Raw genomic sequence first — 6,578 nt, 5'->3', positions numbered from 1 at the left:
GATGTCACGCGCATGCGCAGACGCAGCGCTTCAGTCTGCGAACGCAGCGGGTTGCAAACATGCCTCCCGCACGGATCACGTTTGCAACCCGAGGTATGACTGTAGTGTAGCACCCTGCTTGTGGTTAACGCTTAGCTGGAATGAAATATTCAATGCAGCAATAGAGAAATTAAAATAATAATTTATTTGTCAGACAAATAAATGAGAGACACAGTGGTATATGGTTACCAAAGCTCTGCCCACTCCAGCCCTGATGGTCAGCACTTATATTTCCTCAGCCCAGCCCCCTTGCTCCTCCTTTGGCTGCCTCTGTCCAATCAGCCTGGTTGAAATTCCTATTGGCTGTTTGCTAGAACCAATCATAAAAGATACACCCACTTCCTATTACCTTTTATGGGAGACAAAGAGCTATATTTTCTTCTATCTATAAATGGCAAACAAGTAGCCATATATCTTACATTTGCCTCAACAAGGCACCTTAATTACCAGATCACCTCTTGCCCTCCTTGCCCTATTGCCCTCCAAAACAGATGGCTAATGGTTTTAAATTTTTATCTTAAACAGAGGTCAGAGATCTTGGGTTCACATTCTCACACACCATCAATGAAAGATCTCCTTCTTTGAAGGTCTTTAAGCAGAGGCTTGACAACCATATGTCAGGAGTGCTCTGATGGTGTTTCCTGCTTGGCAGGGGGTTGGACTAGATGGCCCTTGTGGTCTCTTCCAACTCTATGATTCTATGATTCTATGAAATAAGAATCTAACATAAGAATCTAACATTTCTTACTTTCTAAATCCTTTGCATAATTACATTTAAGCCAATATATTTCATACATAACATATATAGATTTTTAGAAGCAAAGGCCTTTTCTAAGTAGAACTTCTTCAGTTTACACCCCCCCTTTCCTGGCCAGCTGCTTTTCCCATTAGCTCTTGCCCTTTAACCTGTGGCTCAAGTCTCTAATGGGAGACACATGGTATTATATTTTGTTAAACAATGAATCCTACTATTTACCAACTCTTAGTTAGTGCTTTTGCAGCTTGATTGTATTCTGTAGGGTCAGTAACCTAGTAACCTTTGCTCTCAGCCTGTAATTCCCTTTTTACAACTTTGAGAATTTTGGCTCCTGCTATAAATAAATCAGGGGGGCCTTTGTCCAGGAGGATAAACATATGCCAAACCCAGCTGGTCTTCTGCCTGGCATAAAAACACACAAGCATCTGCAAATATATATATATATATATATATATATATATATATATATATATATATATATATATTTAAGCTCATTTTAAAATACAGGCCTTGATCAGATGCCTCATTAGTACAAATATTTAGCACTTGTACAACAAAATTCCAGGGTTCAAATCACTTATGCAATGCATTGTTTTGCTTTTAGCATTTGCCCTGAAAAACATGGACCCGTGTTACATATATCTCTGCTTGGCAACTGTACTTGTCAGATGGTGCTCTGCTGAGAGTATTGCATGCCCCAGATGTCTATTTAGTTTGTACTAGAAATCTGGCCTTTAGTGTTGCAGCTCCAGCCCTCTGGAATGAGATGCCAGTTTTTGTTCAAGGCTTTCCCCGAAGTGTGACCCACTCATTTATGGAATGTTAACTGAACAAATGTTCAGAAATGGTTGCATTGTTTTTATAGTCTCCATCTTTTATTATATTTCATCTCTTGTCAACTTCTGGTACACCACTTCAGTGGCTTCTGGTTACAAAGCAGTTCATAAATCTGTTGTTGTTGTTGTTATTATTATTATTATTATTAATTATTTCTATTCCGCCCATCTGGCTGAGTTTCCGTAACCACTCTGGGCGGCTCCTAACAGAATTAAAAGCACAATAAAACATCAGACATTAAAAGCTTCCCTAAACATTACAAGAACCCTGAGAGACAGATATAATCCCCATGCTTTAAATGGGGCACTGGGGCTGACAGGATAGCTTTCGTTTCTTTCCCCATCAAATAACCAAACCAAACAAAAAAAAGCATGCATTATAGATTTTTTCGGCTGCTTTGATTGTGTACGGTAATCAATGTTACCACACAACTGGAAGTATGACATTGTGAGATTCATGTCTTTGGGGGTGGAAGGGTGGGATCCTGCTGCATCATGTTTTTTAAATGCATCTTAAGGTCAAGTGGTGCGGGAGGTGACACAAGACTGCTGTTTTTGCTGCAGGGCAATGACAAGGTTTCCTCAATAGTGATTTAATGGCTGAGGTCACACAGCCATTATGCAACATTTTGGTTTACACAAGCCTATTTGGATGCCGCCATGTGTCTAAGTCTGGTTTCAAGCTTACTGTTGATTTCAATTATTATTATTTAGGAACGTTTTAAACAGTTGCTTTTAATTGTATGGTATGTCTGTCTCCTCCTGCCAACCTAGCAGTTCGAAAGCACGTCAAAGTGCAAGTAGATAAATAGGTATCACTCCGGTGGGAAGGTAAACGGTGTTTCCATGCGCTGCTCTGGTTCGCCAGAAGCGGCTTAGTCATGCTGGCCACATGACCCGGAAGCTGTACGCCGGCTCCCTCGGCCAGTAAAGCGAGATGAGCGCCGCAACCCCAGAGTCGGCCATGACTGGACCTAATGGTCAGGGGTCCCTTTACCTTTACCTTATGTCTGTCTCCTTCATTACTGATTTTCAGGAGGAATTTTAAAACATTCCTGTTTACCTAGGCCAGAGGTTTTCAACCTTTTCGAGTCCACGGCTCTCTTGACCCACTGCGGCACCCCTGTGGGGCTCAGGAGCCCAGTTATGTCACCCCTTGCCTGCAGAGCTGGAAGCCTCTCACCCCATTTTTGAACACGCTCCCTTGTGAGTGTTCCCTCAGCCTCCTCTCCTCTCCCCTCTCCTTGGGAGTCCTCCAGGCAGCCACTGCTGCCGCCCCGGTTTCTGAGCTGCCCCCTTGCCCCAAAGAGAGGTGCCTCCTCACACTGCCCCACAGGGGCCTGGCAAGAATATGCCACCAGCCTTAGTGCCCCAACAGAGACCAGCCAAAGGTGAGGCCAGCACCTTTCCTTAGGAAGCAGCAGTGGCAGCAGCGGGCACTGCCAGGCCTACATGGCAGAAAGGCTCTCCATTGGCATCGTGCACTCAGCTGATGCTGTATTGTTTTTGATATTTGGTTGGAAGCCGCCCAGAGTGGCTGGGGAGACCCAGTCAAATGGGTGGGGTATAAATAATAAATTATTATTATTAATATATAGCTCCTAGGCAGGCCTTGCACACAGCAAGCACAAGAAAGGCAAGCGTGGCACCTGCCTGCTTGCCCGGCTTCCCACTTCTGCTCATTCCCAACAGCAAGGGCTGGCAGACTTGCTGGCTGGGCTCTCTTACCCGCTTGCTTGCTTACTCCGAGGCCGCCTCAGCTCCTGGCAACCAGCACCCCCTAGCCAGCCCCAGAGGCACCATTCTCCTGGGGAGCTTGCAGCCAGGGCTGCTGCAACAAACAGCTGTGCAAGCCTTTGGGAGGCAGAGACGCAAGAGGGCATCAGAGGAGGGAGGGAAGGAAAGACAGACAGATGCCAGTGTTGCCCGCGGCACCCCTGACCATCCTTCAAGGCACCCCAGGCAGCAGCGGAGCATATAATAAAAATAAAAATAAAAATAAAATGTTTTATTTATATCCCGCCCTCCCTAGCCAAAGCCTGGCTCAGGGCGGCTAACAACAACAAAAGTAACACAGCATTCTAAAATCAATTCATTCTAAAATCAATTCAGAATCAAATTAATGGCAACCATTGGGCTAGAGTTCTGTGAGGATTACCAAAGGAGGGGGTCAGGCTGTGCCCTGGCCAAAGGCCTGGTGGAACAGCTCTGTCTTGCAGGCCCTGCAGAAAGATGTCAAGTCCCGCAGGGCCCTAGTCTCTTGTGACAGAGCGTTCCACCAGATCGGGGCCAAGGCCGAAAATGCCCTGGCTCTGGTTGAGGCCAGGCTGACCTCCCTGTGGCCCGGGACCTCCAAGATGTTTTTGTTTGAAGACCGTAAGGTCCTCCATGGGACATACCAGGAGAGGCGGTCCCGTAGGTATGTCTGCGCCGCCCAGGGCGGCCATGCTCCCAAGGGGGACGGGGCATGGAGGAAGCACTCCCAGGCGTGAGATAGCTGCTCGGGTGCACGGAGCGGCACGCGCGCCCTGCAGCCGGAGGTAGAGCAAGCCGTCCATTGCAGTGGAATGAGCCACCAATGGCGGACATTCGGTGCACCACCTGCCCGTGACTCCCAAGCCTCCCCCAGGTAGGACCCTCGTACCTACGGGACCGCCTCTCCTGGTATGCCCCACGGAGGGCCTTAAGGTCCATAAATAGCAACACCTTAGTGGTCCCGGGCCCTAAGGAAGTCAGATTAGCCTCAACCAGAGCCAGGGCCTTTTCAGCGCTGGCTCCGGCCTGGTGGAACGCTCTGCCTCATGAGACCAGGGCCCTGCGGGATCTGATTTCTTTCCACAGGGCCCGTAAGACAGAGTTGTTCCGCCTGGCCTTTGGCTTGGAGTCAACTTGATCCCCTCCCCTCTTTCCTTTTTCCTTTTGTGATGGAACTCCTATTTGGGGACTTCCCTGGCTTTTTTTCTGGCCCATGTAGGACCAGTCTGGATAGTTGGCCTTGGTGAAGACGTGATGTTTTCATCCCCCAAAAGTTTTCGATTTGAGTTTCTACTGAAATGAGGCTGCATTTTAATGTTGTATTTTAATCTTGTTCTTAAGTTGCATTTTAATCAATTGTTTTTATACCTGGTGTTAGCCACCCTGAGCCCGGTCTTGGCTGGTGGGGTATAAATAAAATTTATTATTATTATTAGCTGTCAAAACAAAGGGGGAAGGAGGGAATACCGCTGGCAAAGCGGCGCAGCTCCCCCCCTTCCCCCAACGGCTTGGGGTAGGCATTGGGCAGGCAGCACGCCAAATGTCACCCCCCTCAGCGAAGACCCCCGGGGGTGTTCTGCCCCCACCGTACCCCCCTCCCTCCGCCCCTGACCCCAGGGTGCCACAACACACTGGTTGAAAACCACCTCCTAGGCATTTGATGGCTGAAAGACATTGTTCCTGGCAAAACCTTGAGATCCCTGGCTGGGAAAAGGGTTTTAAAAAAATATTTTCAGAATATTTTAGCAGAAACTGAGTGATATTTGTAAAGAAAAAGATCAAAGGAATGTATACAAAGCAGAAAGAAATGATATTATACAATGTAAACCTGTGTAAAAAAGAATGTTATATCAAACAGTATAATGAGAAGGACGGGGAGGATTGTGCGGATGAGTACGTTTACTATGTAAATAACTTTGTCTTTTTTTAAATTTGATTTCTTTGTTTCTTATCTTCGTTACTTCTTTATTTCTTTATAAATTTTCTATTTTATATAATTTTCTCTTTTTTAAAAACATAATGTTTGTATAGACATGCAAATTTTTTAATCAATAAAGAATTGATAGTAAAGAAATAAATAAATTCAGAATGCTTTTAAAAAAGAAAAGTTTTATTATTGATGTGTTTGCTACACTGGGCTCCTTCGGGAGGAAGGGTGTGATAGAAATTGAAAAGTCGGTAACAATAATAATTCATACTTTGCTTGTTTGCACTGTATCCCACCAGACCGCTCACTAGGTGAGTTCTTAGTTGGTGGGTATGAAAGAGTATCACCCACCTCTTGGCAGCTGTGTGCTTTCCTGCTTACACAAGCAACCAGCTAGGCGGTGGCCCTGGATAAAGATCCCCCGAAAGAAACAAACAAAATGGGTGTGTGGAAATCCTCCATACGATGATAAGCTTCCTTGTATAATCACAAGATAGTGGTGTGTAAGCTAGGAAGGGCTGATGACCTTTTTTTGTTTAATGCAAAATCTAGATTAAATGCTCTAGGGTTGACAACAAGTGGAAGGAAGCAATTCTCTGCCCTCACCCACAAAGCATGTGTCATCGTGATATCCTTTGCCAGCAGGTGATGTGATGTCCAGTAACATGAGCTGCGGAAGTCGCTTTCTCAAGAGGAACTCGCTTCCTGTCTTATTTCTAGGTATTTGCCCCTTCCATCCTGCCTATATCACCTCCCTCCCCATTTCCTCTTCTGCTTTGGAACGAGTCATATCTGCACACACTTTCTCCTCCTCAACTAGACTTCTCCTTTTCTTCCAGTGCAGGCCCACCCAGGAGGCAACGTGAGACGACTGCCTCAGGTGGCAGGATACACAGGGGTAGCAGATCCAGCCTCCACTGCTACGGCCACTGCTGCAGTGTGCTCCTTCAAGGCCAGATATGCAAGCTCCTTGGCAGTCCCCCATGCCACCTTGCTGCTGGTCTCCCCCCACCCTTGATGTTGATCTTTATTCCCCCTCCCTTATTCTTGATGGAGATCTTCACTCGTCCATTTTTCCATGGCAGACGGGAGGCGCCATTTTGTGGTTTGCCTCAGGTGCTAGAATATCTTGCGCCGGCCTACTAGTCCTTGGTAGTTGGACGATATATTATACAGTTGCCTAGGGAACTGCAAGGCCCCCCTGTTGAAGCCTGGCCTACGCAGAGTGCAGAGAGTGCAGAGCTACAGTTCCCAGCACCTTGAA

Source organism: Podarcis filfolensis, assembly GCF_964270895.1.
Source record: "Podarcis filfolensis genome assembly, chromosome: 2".
In the NCBI taxonomy this organism is placed as follows: Eukaryota; Metazoa; Chordata; class Lepidosauria; order Squamata; family Lacertidae; genus Podarcis; species Podarcis filfolensis.
Note: the sequence above shows the minus strand (reverse complement) of the source record.